The sequence below is a fragment of the Lithobates pipiens genome, unplaced genomic scaffold (assembly GCF_037356315.1).
Source record: "Lithobates pipiens isolate NorthernLeopardFrog02 unplaced genomic scaffold, aLitPip1_a1.2 Scaffold_18, whole genome shotgun sequence".
Lineage (NCBI taxonomy): Eukaryota > Metazoa > Chordata > Amphibia > Anura > Ranidae > Lithobates > Lithobates pipiens.
Window position 1 is genome coordinate 581,385,631 of NW_027507758.1, and position 18,679 is coordinate 581,404,309.

The 18,679-nt window shown below is 44.4% G+C and overlaps 1 protein-coding gene across 1 annotated transcript in view; it reads right to left on the minus strand.

Moving 5' to 3' along the window:
• The window catches only part of MAPRE3 (microtubule associated protein RP/EB family member 3), a 170,416-nt gene extending 158,399 nt beyond the window's left edge, over positions 1-12,017 (minus strand). Inside the window, exon 1 of the mRNA XM_077489103.1 lies at positions 11,865-12,017. The gene's annotated coding sequence lies outside the window, so the exon portion shown is untranslated. The remainder of the gene's footprint in view (positions 1-11,864) is intronic.
• Between the last annotated feature and the right edge of the window lie 6,662 nt (positions 12,018-18,679).

Below are 18,679 nucleotides of genomic sequence, written 5' to 3' on the forward strand. Positions count from 1 at the left end.
TTAAAACCCTACCCCTACTTTATCCAAAATGAAAAAAAGTTTTGCCTTTCGTTCTACTTTAAAGCGGTTGTATAGTCATTTTAATAAGTTTTACCTACAGGTAAGCCTACAATAAGGCTTACCTGTAGGTAAAAAAAATATCTCCTAAACCTGTACGGTTTAGGAAATATTACCCTCGCAATGCACCGGTGACTGCAGCGGCGCATGCGCACAGGGGATTCTCGGCTGAAAGTTCGGCAGACGCTAGACCCTGCCGGAAAGAAATCTCCCGCGCGCATGCGCGGGAGTGATGATATCGCGGCTCCAGTCACTCACAGCGCCGGAGCCGCGATACCTGGAAGACACGCCAAGGGAACATGTCAGCTCCCTCGGCGTGGATCGGGCCAGATGTCAGGGCCTCGTTCTAAGGTAAGTATTTCATTATGAGCTAGTATGCGGTGCAAAAGTGGGTCTAAAGTGGTTGTAAACCCTTCTGTTTTTTCAACTTAATGCATCCTATGCATTAAAGTGAAAAAAATTCTGACAGTGACCACCCCATTTTACTCACCTGAGCCCGTTCGTTCCCTCAGCGGAGACACGGTCTACCTCTCTGCCTGTTGTCTCAGCTCTTGATTGGATAGATTGAAAGCAATGCAGCCATTGGCTCCCGCTGCTGTTAATCAAATCCTATGACACGGCGCCGGGGGGGGGTCGAGGCCGAGTCCTGCATTCTGTGTGAATGTACAGAGAAACCAACGGGAGCACGCCCGTATGGGTGTCCACCTTAGGACAGCCTTCTCCAACATGGGCACAAGATGCGAAGGAGCTACCAGTGCTGCTGAGGGACCCCAGAAGAGGAGAATCGGGGCCACTCTGTGCAAAACGAGCTACACAGTGGAAGTAAGTATGACATGTTGGTTATTTAAAAAAAAAAACAAGGGTTTACAACCCCTTTAATCCTTTTACTGCCTCTGGTGTACAGCATGAGTTTGTTGACATTCTCTAAGCGGACTTTGGGCCTTCTTGTGGAAGTTATTTGAGTGTAATACATGCTCCCCCTGGCGCATGCAGTGATCTCTCCCACTACCTCGTATCTTCTGTATTAAAGTAGGGAGAAACCAATGCATGGAGGGGAGGTGCAGGTATTTACAGAACCAAAAGTGTTTAATACCTGACGGGGTCGGGGAGCAGTGAAGTGGTGAAGTTGACAATCACAGGCCACCAGAAAGCCTCCAATTATCCCAGGTGTATAAAGGGTCACATTATGCTGCAGGTTCTTTCACTGCATGAGGTAATAACGCCACAAACATTCATGGAATATAAACAAGGACAGGATGATTGGTTTGCAATTAATAATATTCAGATTTCTAATTACTGAAGGCAGAGAGATCAATACATTGATCTGAATTATTTCCTCCTGCCTGACCACACTAATGACAATTGGGGGGTAGATTTGGTTTAATCTGGATGGAAATCGAAGTGACGAATTTGATGGATGTTGGTGCTTTAACCACTTTAAGACCAAGCCTTTTTCCAACATTTGTTGTTTACAAGTTAAAATCTGTATTTTTTACTAGAAAATTACAAAACATTATATTTTTTTTTTTTTGCAGAGACTCTGGAGAATAAAATGGCGATATTTTATTTCACACAGTATTTGCGCAGCGGTCTTTCAAATGCAATTTTGGGAAAAAATACATTTCAATTAATTAAAAAAAATTTAAAAATAAAGTTAGCCCAATTTTTTGTATAATGTGAAAGATGATGTTACGCCGAGTAACTAGATACCTAACATGTCATGTTTTTAAAATTATGCACACTCGTGGAATGGCAACACACTACGGTACTTCATAGGAAACGCAACGTATACAGGTTACATGTTTAGAGTTACAGAGGAGCTCTAGTGCTAGAATTATTACTCTCGCTCTAACGATTGTAATGATACCTCACATGTGTGGTTTGAACACCGTTTACATACGCGGGCACGACTTACATACGCATTTGCTTCTGCGTGAGCATGGAGGGATGGGGCGCTATATCTTGCACTGAGTAAATACAGCTGGATAAAACAAAACACACACACAGACAACGAGCTTGCTGTAAATAGTGTGAACATGGCCGGGGAACATACCTGAACAAAGCCGTACATATCTTTAACACAGCCGTACATACCTGAATATGGCCTTACATACCTGTAAACACCCTACATAATGGAACACGGCCTTACATACCTGAACAAGGCCTTACATACCTGAACAAGGCCTTACATACCTGAACAAGGCCTTAAATATCTGAACACCGCCTTACATAACTGAACACCGCCTTACATACCCGAACAAGGCCTTACATACCCGAACAAGGCCTTAAATACCTGAACAAGGCCTTAAATACCTGAACAAGGCCTTAAATACCTGAACAAGGCCTTACATAACTGAACACCGCCTTACATACCCGAACAAGGCCTTAAATACCTGAACAAGGCCTTAAATACCTGAACAAGGCCTTAAATACCTAAACAAGGCCTTAAATATCTGAACAAGGCCTTACATAACTGAACACCGCCTTACATACCCGAACAAGGCCTTCCATACCTGAACACAGCCTTACATACCAGAACACAGCCTGACATACCTGAACAAAATCTTACATACCTAACACAGTCTTACATACCCGAAAAGAACCTTACATACCTGAACATAACCTTACATACTGGAACACAACCTTACATACCGGAACAAAACCCATCATTCATGAATACAGCCCACCATACATGAACACAGCCCATCATACCTGAGCACAGCCTTACATACCGGAACACAGCCCATCATACATGAGCACAGCCCATCATACCTGAGCACAGCCTTACATACCTGAGCACAGCCTTACATACCAGAACACAGCCCATCATACACTAACACAGCCCACCATACATGAACACAGCCCATCATACCTGAGCACAACCTTACATACCTGAACACAGCCCACCATACCTGAACACAACCCATCATACCTGAACACAGCCCACGTTACCTGAACACAGCCCACGTTACCTGAACACAGCCCACCTTACCTGAACACAGCCCACCTTACCTGAACACAGCCCACCTTACCTGAACACAGCCCACCTTACCTGAACATAGCCCACCTTACCTGAACATAGCCCACCTTACCTGAACTCAGCCTTCTATACCAAAACACAGCCCACTATGCCTGAACACAGCCCACTATGCCTGAACACAGCCCACTATGCCTGAACACTGCCCACTATGCCTGAACACTGCCCACTATGCCTGAACACTGCCCACTATACCTGAACACTGCCCACTATACCTGAACACTGCCCACTATACCTGAACACTGCCCACTATACCTGAACACTGCCCACTATTCCTGAACACTGCCCACTATACCTGAACACTGCCCACTATACTCGAACACAGCCCATAATACCTGAACACAGCTTATCATACCTGAACCCAACCTTACATACCAGAACACAGCCCATCATACCAGAACACAGCCCATCATACCAGAACACAGCCCATCATACCTGAACACAGCCCATCATACCTGAACACAGCCCATCATACCTGAACACAGCCCACCATATCTGAACACAGCCCACCATACATGAACATAGACCACCATACATGAACATAGACCACCATACCTGAACACAACCTTACATACCTGAACATAGACCACCATACCTGAACATAGACCACCATACCTGAACACAGCCCACCATACCTGAACACAGCCCACCATACCTGAACATAGACCACCATACCTGAACACAACCTTACATACCAGAACACAACCCACCATACCTGAACATAGCCCACCATACCTGAACACAACCTTACATAATAGAACACAACCCACCATACCTGAACATAGCCCACCATACCTGAACACAGCCCACCATACCTGAACACAGCCCACCATACCTGAACATAGACCACCATACCTGAACACAGCCCACCATACCTGAACACAGCCCACCATACCTGAACACAGCCCATCATACCTGAACACAGCCCACCATACATGAACATAGACCACCATACATGAACATAGACCACCATACCTGAACACAACCTTACATACCAGAACACAACCCACCATACCTGAACATAGCCCACCATACCTGAACACAGCCCACCATACCTGAACACAGCCCACCATACCTGAACATAGACCACCATACCTGAACACAACCTTACATACCAGAACACAACCCACCATACCTGAACATAGCCCACCATACCTGAACACAACCTTACATACCAGAACACAACCCACCATACCTGAACACAGCCCACCATACCTGAACACAGCCCACCATACCTGAACACAGCCCACCATACCTGAACATAGACCACCATACCTGAACACAACCTTACATACCAGAACACAACCCACCATACCTGAACATAGCCCACCATACCTGAACACAGCCCACCATACCTGAACACAGCCCACCATACCCGAACACAGCCCACCATACCCGAACACAGCCCACCATACCTGAACACAGCCCACCATACCTGAACACAGCCCACCTTACCTGAATATAGCCCACCATACCTGAACACAGCCCACCATACCTGAACACAGCCCACCTTACCTGAACATAGCCCACCATACCTGAACACAGCCCACCATACCTGAACACAGCCCACCATACCTGAACATAGCCCACCATACCTGAACATAGCCCACCATACCTGAACACAGCCCACCATACCTGAACACAGCCCACCATACCTGAACATAGCCCACCATACCTGAACATAGCCCACCATACCTGAACACAGCCCACCTTACCTGAACACAGCCCACCATACCTGAACATAGACCACCATACCTGAACACAACCTTACATACCAGAACACAACCCACCATACCTGAACATAGCCCACCATACCTGAACACAGCCCACCATACCTGAACACAGCCCACCATACCCGAACACAGCCCACCATACCCGAACACAGCCCACCATACCTGAACACAGCCCACCTTACCTGAACATAGCCCACCATACCTGAACACAGCCCACCATACCTGAACATAGCCCACCATACCTGAACATAGACCACCATACCTGAACACAGCCCACCTTACCTGAACACAGCCCACCATACCTGAACATAGACCACCATACCCGAACACAGCCCACCATACCTGAACACAGCCCACCTTACCTGAACATAGCCCACCATACCTGAACACAGCCCACCATACCTGAACATAGCCCACCATACCTGAACATAGACCACCATACCTGAACACAGCCCACCTTACCTGAACACAGCCCACCATACCTGAACATAGACCACCATACCCGAACACAGCCCACCATACCTGAACACAGCCCACCTTACCTGAACATAGCCCACCATACCTGAACACAGCCCACCTTACCTGAACACAGCCCACCATACCTGAACATAGACCACCATACCTGAACACAACCTTACATACCAGAACACAACCCACCATACCTGAACATAGACCAACATACCTGAACATAGACCACCATACATGAACACAGCCCATCATACCTGAACATAGACCAACATACTTGAACACAGGCTTATGTCCAGTACACACAACAAGAAAAATATGCACAGACATTTCTGTAAGAGGAATGAGTCAATTATCTGTTCGTTAATATAGTGCTTTTGACAGCCAATTCCGACTGTTTAGCTGAAAAAAACAAAAAAGAAAAGTTGCAAGCTAGAAAACAGTTATAGTAAGGGAAGGGTCATGTACACTATATCACCTCCTCTGTACATAGATACATTTGCCTCTATTTGCCTTTGTAGTTTGAGAATTTTCGTACACGTTAATATCATTCTCGGTTACAACACCTTCGTGGAAAATCTAATTTTTCGTCTGATTTTCACATAGTGCGCACCAGGCTTTACCTCCCTGAACACAACCTGACATACAACCAGAACACCACGGATCCCCCAAGAGTTATTATTCTGTATTCTGACCCAGAGCTCTGGAAACAATGTTACAATATGAGACCACACAGGACTGGTTCTGGATACAAGCGCACCATCGGATTCTAAGCCCTTGTACATGCGGTCGGACATTCCGACGGAATATGTCCGATCGGACCGTGTTGTCGGATAATCCGACCGTGTGTGGGTTTCATCAGACTTTTTCCGTCGGAATGTCCGACCAACAAAGTTTGAGAGCTGGATATAAAAAATTTCCGACAACATGATCTGATCAGACTTTATCCGATCGTTTGTAGAGAATTCCGATCGGACAAAATGCCCCGCATGCTCAGATCAAATTCCTAGACCAAAGCTATTGGCTACTAGCCTGAACGTAGTCCCGTCATAACTAAATAACCTCATCACGTTATGAACGATCGGATTTTCTGACAACTTGGTTCGACCGTGTGTATGCAACACCAGTTTCGGACAAAATCCAACGGATTTTGTTGTTGGAATGTCCGACCGTGTGTACAAGGGCTAAGAGTTACAAAGTTTCTCTTCCAGGGACCATCCTGGTGTCAGGGAATCGTCCCTGGGAATGTTACGCCAATCACAATAAAATCTTTCTTTCAATCATTTCTATTTTCTATTAGTTTCACTCATTACAGAGATGATTCCTCAACTATGAAATGGACAAGATGTCATTCTAGATTAGATAATCAAGAAAACAATCAGAGGCTCTGAGGAGTTCATGCGATAAGTTTAATGACTGAGTGCAAAGTGCGATAATCTGCAGCAGCCAATCAGATGTTATCCTTCAAGGATCACCTGAACTGTAATATGTGTCACACCTCCTGGCCGCCTTTTTTTTTCTTCTAAATCAGTGGTCTCCAAACTGCAGCCCGGGGGCTGGATGTGGCCCTTTGCTGGCCTTTGGTCCTTGCATAACTATTCTGTCCACTGACACCAACTGCAGGACACTATTCTTCCCACTGACACCAATGATGGGGCACTGACCCCAACAATGGGATAATATTCCTCCCACTGACACCAACAATGGGACACTATTCCTCCCACTGACACCAACAATGGGACACCATTCCTCCCACTGACACCAACAATGGGATACTATTCTTACCTCTGACACCAACAATGGGACACTACTCCTCCCACTGACACCAACAATGGGATACTATTCTTCCCACTGACACCAATGGCAGGACACTATTCCTCCCACTGACACCAACAATGTGATGCTATTCTTCCCACTGACACCAATGATGGGGCACTGACCCCAACAATAGGATAATATTCCCCCCACTGACACTAACAATGGGGCACTATTCCTCCCACTGACACCAACAATGGGATACTATTCTTCCCACTGACACCAACAATGGGACACTATTCTTCCCACTGACACCAACAATGGGACACTATCCTTCCCACTGACACCAACAATGGGTTACTATTCTTCCCACTGACACCAACAATGGAACACTATTCCTCCTACTGACACCAACAATGGGGCACTATTCCTCCCACTGACACCAACAATGGGACACTATTCCTCCCACTGACACCAACAATGGGACACTATTCCCCCCACTGACACCAACAAGGGATACTATTCCTCTCACTGACGCCAACAATGGGACACTATTCCTCCCACTGACACCAACAATGGGACACTATTCCTCCCACTGACACCAACAATGGGACACTATTCTTCCCACTGACAACAAAAATGGTACACTATTCTTCCCACTGACACCAACAATGGGACACTATTCCCCCCACTGACACCAACAAGGGATACTATTCCTCTCACTGACGCCAACAATGGGACACTATTCCTCCCACTGACACCAACAATGGGACACTATTCCCCCCCACTGACACCAACAAGGGATACTATTCCTCCCACTGACGCCAACAATGGGACACTATTCCTCCCACTGACACCAACAATGGGACACTATTCCTCCCACTGACACCAACAATGGGACACTATTCTTCCCACTGACAACAAAAATGGTACACTATTCTTCCCACTGACACCAACAATGGGACACTATTCTTCCAACGAATACTAATGATGAGGCACTGTTTACTCCCATTGAAGCCAGGGAATTTTCTACTCTCACTTGCCACAGTCTGACCCCCTCAAGGTCTGAAGGACAGTAAACTGGCCCTTTGTTTAAAACCTTTGGAGACCTCTATTCTAGAATATAATAGTAATCTGCATTTAATACAAACTAAAGGCAGAATTGTTTTTCATTTTGGATAGAGTAAGCAAGGAATAGAACCTGTGCCAGTTTTTTTTTTTTTTTACCATTTGTGTGCCAATGGAGAGATTTCTCTTCACTTCCTGTCCCATAATCATAAAAGGAAGTGAGATCCATCCAAAGTGAGGGAATCCTTGGTTGTCACCAGAACGTGTGTCCTCATTGGAAGATTTCCCCTCTTTTCCTGTTTTGGAGACAGCCTAAAATGTGGGATTTTCTTTCACTCAATAGGGACAAATGAGAAGGGTGATTTTCCCTAAGGGCAACACAGACAGCAATAAAAACCTGACAGGAGTTCTAATCCATCTCCCCTCTATCCAAAACATAAACAACAAAATAAAAGTTTTGCTTTTAGCTATACTTTAAATCAGTGTTTCCTACCTAGACTGAGAGCATTAAAGAGGACCTGTAGTGGGGATGTATGCACTGCCATGGCTGAACCCTTGTGCCTGGATATCATCCTAAGCCAACAGTTTCAGAGCAGAGTTCCTTTTAGGCCCAGGAACACGTTATATTTCTTTTTATATTTATTATCTAGCAAGTATTATGCAAACAGAGGAGGAGGAAGAAAATGGGGATCCTAGAGGAACCCCACGTGGGCCAGCAGTATGTATAGTATGACATTGTATGACTATGGGCCAAGCTTGGATGATGTTTAGGAATTCTATACTATGGGGTATACAGTATGGTGTACAGATCTATGCGGTATACAGTATGATGTACAGATCTATGGAGTATACAGTATGATGTAGAGATCTATGGAGTATACAGTGTGGTGTAGAGATCTATGGGGTATACAAACTTTTTTGTGGAAGGGAGTTTAACAAGACTTGTGGCCAGTCATTAAAATTAGAAGAAAAGAGGTTTAACCATAAACTATGTAGAGGGTTCTTTACTGTAATAGCGGCAAGGATGTGGAATTCCCTTCCACAGGTGGTGGTCTCAGCGGGGGACATCGATAGCTTCAAGAAACTATTAGATAAGCACCTGAATGACTGCAACATACAGGGATATACAATGTAATACTGACATATAATCACACATATAGGTTGGACTTGATGGACTTGTGTCTTTTTTTTCAACCTCACCTACTACAGATCTATGGGGTATACAGTATGGGGTACAGATCTATGGGGTATACAGTATGGAGTACAGATCTATGGGGTATACAGTATGGGGTACAGATCTATGGGGTATACAGTATGGAGTACAGATCTATGGGGTATACAGTATGGGGTACAGATCTATGGGGTATACAGTATGGAGTACAGATCTATGAGGTTTACAGTATGGTGTACAGATCTATGGGGTATACAGTATGGGGTACAGATCTATGGGGTATACAGTATGGAGTACAGATCTATGGGGTATACAGTATGGGGTACAGATCTATGGGGTATACAGTATGGGGTACAGATCTATGGGGTATACAGTATGGGGTACAGATTTATGGGAATACATATATGTACTGGAGCAGTGCTAATATCGTGAATATGTTGGTTTGTTTTTTAAGAAAAAAGCTTCTGTGCCCAAGATACAATAAAGATAAATGGATTTTATAATTTGGTGATTTATTAAGTATAGTACACCAAAGTCCCAACGATTTCCCTTGACAGCATTTTTTGGTCCAATCATTTATATCACACCTCTATAAGTCACACACCCCTATAAAAAGGATTAGATATGATCCATACAGCCCCCCAATCATCTGTACACCTCAAAGTGATATATAGGAGGTGAGAGAAATATCTGCCTGGATAATATACAATTATATCAGACACATCATAACAAGTCAATATTATAGACTACAGAGACATATACAATCTGTATGAGACAAGAATTATACAATGATAACAAGAATACAATTAGAACAATGTTATAGATATAGGGAGAAAGAAAGAAAGAAAGAAAGAAAGAAAGAAAGAAAGAAAGAAAGAAAGAAAGAAAGAAAGAAAGAAAGAAAGAAAGAAAGAAAGAAAGAAAGAAAGAAAGAAAGAAGGGAAAAGAAAGAAAGAAAGAAAGAAAGAAAGAGGAAAAAAAAGAGAAAGAAAGAAGGGAAAAGAGAGAGAAAGAAAGAAAAAAAGAAAGAAAGAAAGAGAGAGAGAGAGAGAGAGAAAGAAATGCAGTTGAAGAATAGAGCAATGTTACAGATAACTGAGATACGGGTAAAAGAAGGAACGAAGAAGGAAGGGAAGAAAGAAGGAAGCGACAAGGAGGAAGAAAAGGGGAAAAGGGAATAAGTAGCAATGAGGGAGGAAAGAAAGGAGGAAAAAAGAAAGAAGGAAGGAAAGAGTAGAATGGAAGGGGTGGAAGGAGGGAGTGAAGGGAAGACAAGGAGAAAGGAAGAAGAAAAAAGATGAAATATGGAAGAAGGAAAGAAAAAGGAAAGCGGGAAGAATGAAGGAAGAAGAATAGAGCAATGCTACAAATAACTGAAATACAGGAAAAAGAAAGAAAGAAGATGAAAAAGAGAGAAGGGAGAAACTACTAGGAAGTAAGGAAATTAATAAATAAAGAGATGAAGTAAAAGAAGAGAGAGGAAGAGAAGGGGAAGAAAGAAGGAAAGAAGAAACAATTAGGAAGGAAATGAAGAAATAAAGAGAGGAAGGAAAGAATGAATGAAGAAAGGAAGGAAAGAAAGAATGAATGAAGAAAAAACAATTAGGAAGGAATGAAATAAAGAAGAAGGAAGTAAGGAAGGAATGAAATAAAGGAAGGAACTTGGAAGAAAGACGGAAGGAAGAAACAATTAGGAAGGAAATGAAGAAATAAAGAGACAAAGGAAAGGGATGGAGAGGAAGAGAAGGGGAAGAATGAAGGAATGTAGGAAGAAATAATTAGGAAGGAAATAAAGAAATAAAGAGAGGAATGGAAGGAATGGAAGTAAGGAAAGAAAGAAGGAAGGAAGGAAGGAAGAAGAAAGGAAGGAAATAAAGGAAGGAAGGGGAAGAAGGAAGGAATGAAATAAAGAAGAAGGAAGGAAGGAAAAAAATAGGAAGGAAGGAATGAAATAAAGAAGGAAAGAAGGAAGGAAGGAACGAAATGAAGGAAGGGGAAGAAGGAAGGAAGGAATGAAATAAAGAAGCAAGGAAGGAACGAAATGAAGGAAGGGGAAGAAGGAAGGAAGGAATGAAATAAAGGAGAACAAGGAAGGAAGGAAATAAAGAAGAAGGAAGGAAGGAAATAAAGAAGAAGGAAGGAAGGTGGAGAAGGATGAAGGGAGGATAGAAGGAAATTAAGAAATAAAAAGGAAGGAAGAGAAGGAGAAAGAAAAGAAGAAAGGAAAGAAGAGGTAGTGAGGGAAGGGAAGAAGAAGGGATGATATTAGAGATCAGAGGGATATCACAGAGGTGTGGGCCGGGACAAATGACATGTATACAGAGAAGAGATGTGGGGGATCTGGGCAGACATGATCTCCTTAGGATTGATGGGATAGATATGAAGGAGATGGATACACAGCGATCTCCTGCACACCTATGGTCAGTGCACCGAGGTGTGGTAGGTGATCGGTCGGGGACGGTGGGTCCGGGGATGATGCTGTGTCATGCTGGCTGTCATGCAGTACGGATCGGTGTGTTGGGGTGGTCGGGCGGTGTGTGTACAGGGTCTGCCTGTACTCTCGGTGTTCGGTACTCACCGTACAATGTGTGTCAGTCTCCCCCCATACACCGATCACCTCCACCGTACACCTCGCACAGATCAGGCCGCCGCACTGTGCGGCTCCAGTACCACCGACACCGCACTGCGCATGTCCCGACACCGTCCGGGGGGGAGAGAGCGAGAGAGAGCGACACAGGGAGGGCGGGGGAGAGAGGTACGGAGACCGGGGAGGAGAGAGAATGGAGAGGAGAGAGACAGAAGAGAGACTGGGAGCAGAGACTAGAGGGGAAAAGAGAAATGAGGAATAGAAAATGTTTCAATTAACCACTTCAGCCTGGAAGGATTTACCCCTTAATGACCAGGCCATTTTTAGCGATTCGGCACTGCGTCGCTTTACCTGACAATCACGCAGGTCCTGCGACGCTGTACCCAAATAAAATCAATTACATTTTTTCCCACAATTAGAGCTTTCTTTTGGTGGTATTTGATCACCTCTGCGGTTTTTATTTTTTGCGTTGTAAACAAAATAAGAACGACAATTTTGAAAAAAACGCAATCATTTTAACTTTCTCCAATAAAAAAAAAAAAAATCGAATTTCTGTATTAATTTAGGCCAATATGTATTCTGCTACATATTTTTGGTAAAAAAATCCCAGTAAGTGTATAGTGACTGGTTTGCGGAAAACGTTATAGCGTCTACAAACTACGGGAGCTTTTTAATTATTATTTATTTTTTGTACTAGTAATTGCGGTGATCAGCCATCCCTTCCCCCTTGTCAGAATTCCAATCTGCCTTAGCCATATATTATATTATTTAGTATTATTATATTATATATTATTTAGTCTGTGTGAAAGTTATACAGTCTACAAGCTATGGTGCCAATCACTGAAAATTGATCACATCTGATGTACTGGTGGCCTATCTCAATTCTTGAGACCCTAACAAGCCAGGAGAGTACAAATACCCCCCAAATGACCCCTTTGTGGAAAGTAGCCATGCTTAGTTTTTTTAAGTTGTCATTTTTTCCCACAATTCTTTGCAAAATTAAGATTTTTTTTCACACCAAATTGTCATTATAACAGGTTATTTCTCTCACATGGTATGTACATTCTGCAAGTGACCCAAATATTCTGTTACTCCTTCTGAGTATGGCGATACCACATGTGTGAGACTTTTACACAGCCTGGCCACATACAGAGGCCCAACATTGAAGTAGCACCTTCAGGCGTTCTAGAAGCATAAATCTAATCTCTCAACCACTTATTACCCTTTTGAAGGCCCTGGAGTACCAGGACAAGGGAAACGCCCACAAAAAGAACACATTTTGGAAAGTAAACACCCCAGTGTATAATCTATGAGGCATAATGAGTCTTTTGAAGGGTTCATTTTTTTTCAGAAGTTTTTAGAAATGTTGAAAAAAAATTAAAACGCTATTTTGTTGCACAAAATTGTCCATTTATAAGATATTTCCAACACATAGCATGTACATAGCAAAAATGACACCCCCAATATATATTCTGCTACTACTCCTGAGTATGGAAATACCACATGTCTGAGACTTTTACACAGCCTGGCCACATACAGAGACCCAACATTGAAGTAGCACATTCAAGCGTTCTAGGAGCATAAATTACACATCTAATTTCCTTACAATCTATGACATTTTTGAAGGCCCTTAATATTTCTAACACATAGCATGAACATACCAAGAATTACACCCTAAAATACAATCTGCTGAGCAAAGGGTAAACAAAAGATTACCCGTGGTTTTAGTAGTGTGGTTGTCCACAGGAGGAGAGCCTTGATCCAGGCAACAGACAGGGACGTGGTCTGCGACAGTGAATGGAATTGTCCAGGCAGCAGGCAGGAATATTGTCCATAGTCAGTACAGGCAGGGATACTGTCCATATACAGTCCAGGGTCAGTGCAAGTAGAGACATTGCCTGCAATGCCAAAATATTGGCCCTGGTAGTAAGCAGGAACATGGTCCACGTAGCAGACCAGGAAAGAATGGGTACAGGGGTAGAGGCTTCTCCCACCCAAATCTCTTTGAAGCCTCCGAGTCTGCAGACCCTAATCCGGGAATGAGAAAATTAAAAAATTAGTTTTCTTCATCCAGAAAAACAATTCTGGAGCCCCTCACATATGTTAGACCCCTGTGTTCCCACTAGCATATCAGGGTAAAAGATCAGTCCAAGAGGCAGGCAAAAAATGTGGTCAAACAATCTAGGGTTAGTGCCAGAGCAGGCACAGTTTAGCATTAGGCTTGGTTGTATAACAGGCCAGGGTCAGTTTTGAAGAAGGCAAAGGTTGCCATGGTCCCTACCATGCCATGCAGACAGCCAGGCGTGGTTGCACCCCAAGTGGCTCAAGGAGGTATTGAACCTATGACTACCTGCTTGGTGCTTCTGTTGCTTTGCCTCTGAGCCACACCCCAGTTCCTTGCAGGCTACTTTTCAGCTTTGCCTAGTTCTGCATGAAATACTAGGGCCATACTACTTGTTCCAATTTTTACCTGTCTCTTCTGGTTCAGCTGAGGCAGTTTATCCAATCAGCCAGATATAAAACACTGCCTCACTCTGAGGGCTTTGTCAGTTCATTGTTTCCTGTTTTGCCTAAGGTGCCAGTATTCCTGTGTTCTAGTTAAAGCGTTCCAAGACTGACTCTGGCTTCTGGCCCTGCTTATCATTTATTCTGTCTTCTGGAATCCCTGACTACGGCTTTACCTCGACTATCCTTTGGCAAATTCCTGTCAAGCCCCGTGCACAGATTCACAGCCCAGGTAGCTTATTACCCTATTACCTAGGGCTGTGTGTATTTGCAAGGGTGAGCATACATCTCTGCATCATGGACTCCAACTTAGGTAAGCCGTTACAGAGGTATGTTTAGCAGTAGGCAGAAGCTTGGTCATATAACAAGGCAGGGTCGGTTCCAGAGAAGACAGAGGTATGTACAGTTCAATGCAATGGCATAAGGGGTGTAGCACCGGCTCCCGAAGAGCACGCGCTATGTGTTTTTTCTCTATTTAACGTTCCTAGAACCGCAGTTTGGTTTTGGGTTTAATTATACCAAATTATGGTTTCACTACCAGTCTAGCTGGATTGCACTGTGTTCTGCTTGGCCATAGATGGTGCTGTCATCACTGACAGGTGTGAGAATGCAGTTCAGCTGGGTTCATTGAGTACCATTCCTTCTTGAAACCAACCCAGTGGGAGTATCATTCTGCTGTGCACTCTGGGAGAGGGTACTTAAGGTACTGAGATCACGTGTTTCAGGGTTCTGGTCCAGAAGATTTTTCTGTCTGTTTGGCCCTGGCCCTCCTGATCAGCCCCCATGGCTCTCATGGCCTGGGGTGCGGATCCATCAAATTCCAAGTCTCGGAGCTGGCTAGCCAGAGGCCAAGTGACTGGAGGAAGGATTCGGAGGTGGTCCGGTGCAGTCTCATCTGTGGAGAGGTCCAGCAACTGAAGAAGTAACCAGGGGAGGACTCTTCGGGAGAAGGCCACGCTGCAGGCTGGCTTCTCAGAAAGAGCCTGGAGGCTTCGTTGAAAGACCCCAAGTGAATCTACACTCGTACGGTATCGCCGGGCCTGCTGCAAGATACTGGTACCGTATGAGGGGTCTCTAAATTGGTCTACATCCTTCAGTTTACTACAAGTGTTCTACAACAAGTCTGTGGCAGAGACTTTACTACAAGTGTTCTACAACAAGTCTGTGTCAGAGACTTCGCTTTATCTGAACACTCTATCGACTGCTAGGCCTAGTGAGAGAAGGTCTGTCCGATAGTGGTGAGGATCCAGTTGTGAATGGCTATTCTCTGGATTGTTATAGTGAAAGACTACCTACTTTGAATAAGTTCCAAGAGTACCTGAACTTTCCACCTGAAACCCTCTAACCCTTATCGAGAGAGTGTGTTTTGTTTATTCCCTTTTTTGCAAATAAAAATCCCTAAGGGGCGACTCGTCAAGCGACTTACCCGCCTGACAAGTCGCGTCCCGCTCTGTGCAATGGGACCGTTCTAATCGGAGCGACTCAAGTCGCTCCGACTTAGAAAAAGGTTCCTGTACGACTTTAGAGGCGACTTGCATTGACTTGCATTGACTTCTATCGCCACAGTGGTCGGGTCCAGGTTGCCTGAGGCAGTCGCGCTATAAGTCATGCTTTTCTAACTCTTCCTCTGGAGCACACTCAGAATTTCTTCTGATGTCTGTGGCCTATTTCATGGGGGGGGGGGGGGTGGTATGTTCTCAGGAAAGTGGCGTTTATGGAGTCTGCTCATGGAATCAAAGTGAATATTTTCTGGTGGGCTTTCAGGGTACAAAAGGGCGGAGATAACTTGTTCCTGGTAGTGCAGATAGGCTACGGGGGTCTCAGTAGATTTTTGGTAAATAACATAGGTGTTATACATGGCCAAACTGAAAAAATAAATGGACACTTTTTTATACCAATGGTGGGATTTTCTTGTGGGTTCAATCATCTGATCATTCCACTCCCCCATAAACAAATTATAGTCATAGATCTGGTAGTTATAGAGCTGGTTTCTGGATTGGGCCGTTTCTTCTGGAGACTTCCACATACTGTAGGTGTCGTTATGGATTGATGTGAGCATGTGGACGTTTCGTCTGTCCCTCCACTTGACAGCCAATAGCTCCTGGTTCCACAAAGACGCCATCTCCCCTTGTCGTAGCCTTTCATTGGTGAGTTTTTGCTGGAAGCCCTTTCTATTGGCTCTTACTGTACCACATGCTGGTGTGTCCCTATGGTGAAGATTACGTAAGAGAGGCAATCTCATATAAAAATTATCCACATAAAGATGCCCTTTCCAAGGAGTAGATAGACAAGCTCCCAGACAACTTTGCTGCTGGCTCCAATATATTATTATTTAGGATTTATATAGCGCCAGCAATTTACGCAGCGCTTTACAATATAAAAAGGAGACAATACAGTTACAATACAATAAAATATAAGAGGATTAAGAGGGTCCTGCTCAGAAGAGCTTACAATTTAATAGGGTGGAGCAGGTGGTACAAAAGGTTATAACTGTGGGCATGAGCTGATGGAAGTTGTACGAGATTAGTTGGAGACATGATAGGCTTCCCTGAATAGATGAGTTTTCAGGGATCGCCTGAAGGTAGCAAGAGTAGGGGATAGCCGGATCGGTGGAGGTAGCGAGTTCCAGAGGATAGGAGAGGCTCTGGAGAAATCCTGGAGACGAGCAAGGGAGGAGGAGACAAGAGAGCTTGAGAGTAGGAGGTCTTGAGAAGAACGGAGGGGACGATTACGGTGATATTTGGAGACAAGATTGGTGATGTAGCTCGGGGCAGAGTTGTGAATGGCTTTGTATGTTGTGGTTAGTATTTTGAATTTAATTCGCTGGGTGATTGGGAGCCATTGTAGGGATTGGAGGAGAGGGTTGGCAGACACTGAGCGGTTGGTAAGGTGGATAAGTCTGGCAGCAGCATTCATGATAGACTGAAGAGGGGATAGCCTATGGAATGGCAGGCCAATGAGAGGGGAGTTGCAATAGTCAAGGCGAGAGATAACAAGGGAGTGAATGAGGAGCTTGGTGGTTTCATTTGTTAAAAAAGGGCGAATTTTAGAGATGTTACAGAGGTGAATTGTGCAAACTTTTGACAACTATTGGACTTGGGGCTGAAATGACAAGTCAGAGTCTAGGATTACACCTAGTACCCTGGCATGAGGGGAGGGCCTGATGGTTGCATTGTTGATTTTGATGGAAAAGTCATGGAGGGGGGCATGTGCAGGGGGGAATATTAATAGCTCAGTTTTAAAGAGATTTAGTTTAAGTGGGGTGACATCCATGCTGATATGTCAGTTAGCAAGTTAGTAATGTGAAAGGAGACTGAAGGAGTGAGATGAGGAATAGGCAGATCGATTTGGGTGTCATCGGCGTATAAGTGGTATTGGAAGCCGTGGGCGGTTATCAAGTGACCAATATACTCTGGACATTCAGGGGGGTGCAGTTGGGAGTCTTTCCCTTCATACACCAGGAAGGCTGGAGGGCCACCAGTTTGAGACCCCTGGCGTAGATGTACCCCGTGGCTCGGTCACAAAGTTTGTACATTTTAACCCCATATTGGGCCCTTTTGCTGGGAATAAACTGTTTGATGCCCAGCCTGCCTGAGAATTTTTTACAAGGGACTCATCCACAGAGATATTCTGGTCAGGGGTATATAACTGGGGGAATTTTTCAGAGAAATTATTTATTTCGGGGAGGGCACTGGGTGTTGTCAATTATAGTAGAGGAAATATATAATCATAAGGTATCTTGATCTTGGCATAATGGATGAGAAGAGCGGCACGTGGTGGATGGGGTTGGTAGACTAATAGGAGTAAAAAAAAATTTTTTTTTATTTTTGTGAGTCCCGTGGTAAAAGTTAAGCCTAAAAAAAGGTTGAATTCCTCTATGGTAAGCTCGCTCCACTCAAAGGGATGGGCATAACTAGAACCAGGGTTGCTTATTATGTACTGCTGTGCATAGAGGTTGCACTGGGCCACAATGAACGATAGTAAGTCTTCCGTGAAAATCAAATGAAAAAAATCAAGCATGGCAAAATCATGTGGACACCTGGCTGGGCGGTGAAAGGGGGGATTTTTGGTGCTCTGGAATTAGGAGGAAGCCACAGGGGGTTTTGAAGGGCATAGGGCAGGCTGACATGGCCTCTATCCCTTTGGGGATGAGATGAAACCCTACTGGTGTTTGGCCTTTGTTGCAGTGGCACTGTGCTTGAGGTGGACGGCTCTGCGCTTGAGGTGAATGGCCCTGCGCTGCTAGTAGTAGGCTGCTGCTCCATGCCAGAACGCCTTCTTTTCATGGTCACACATTCCTT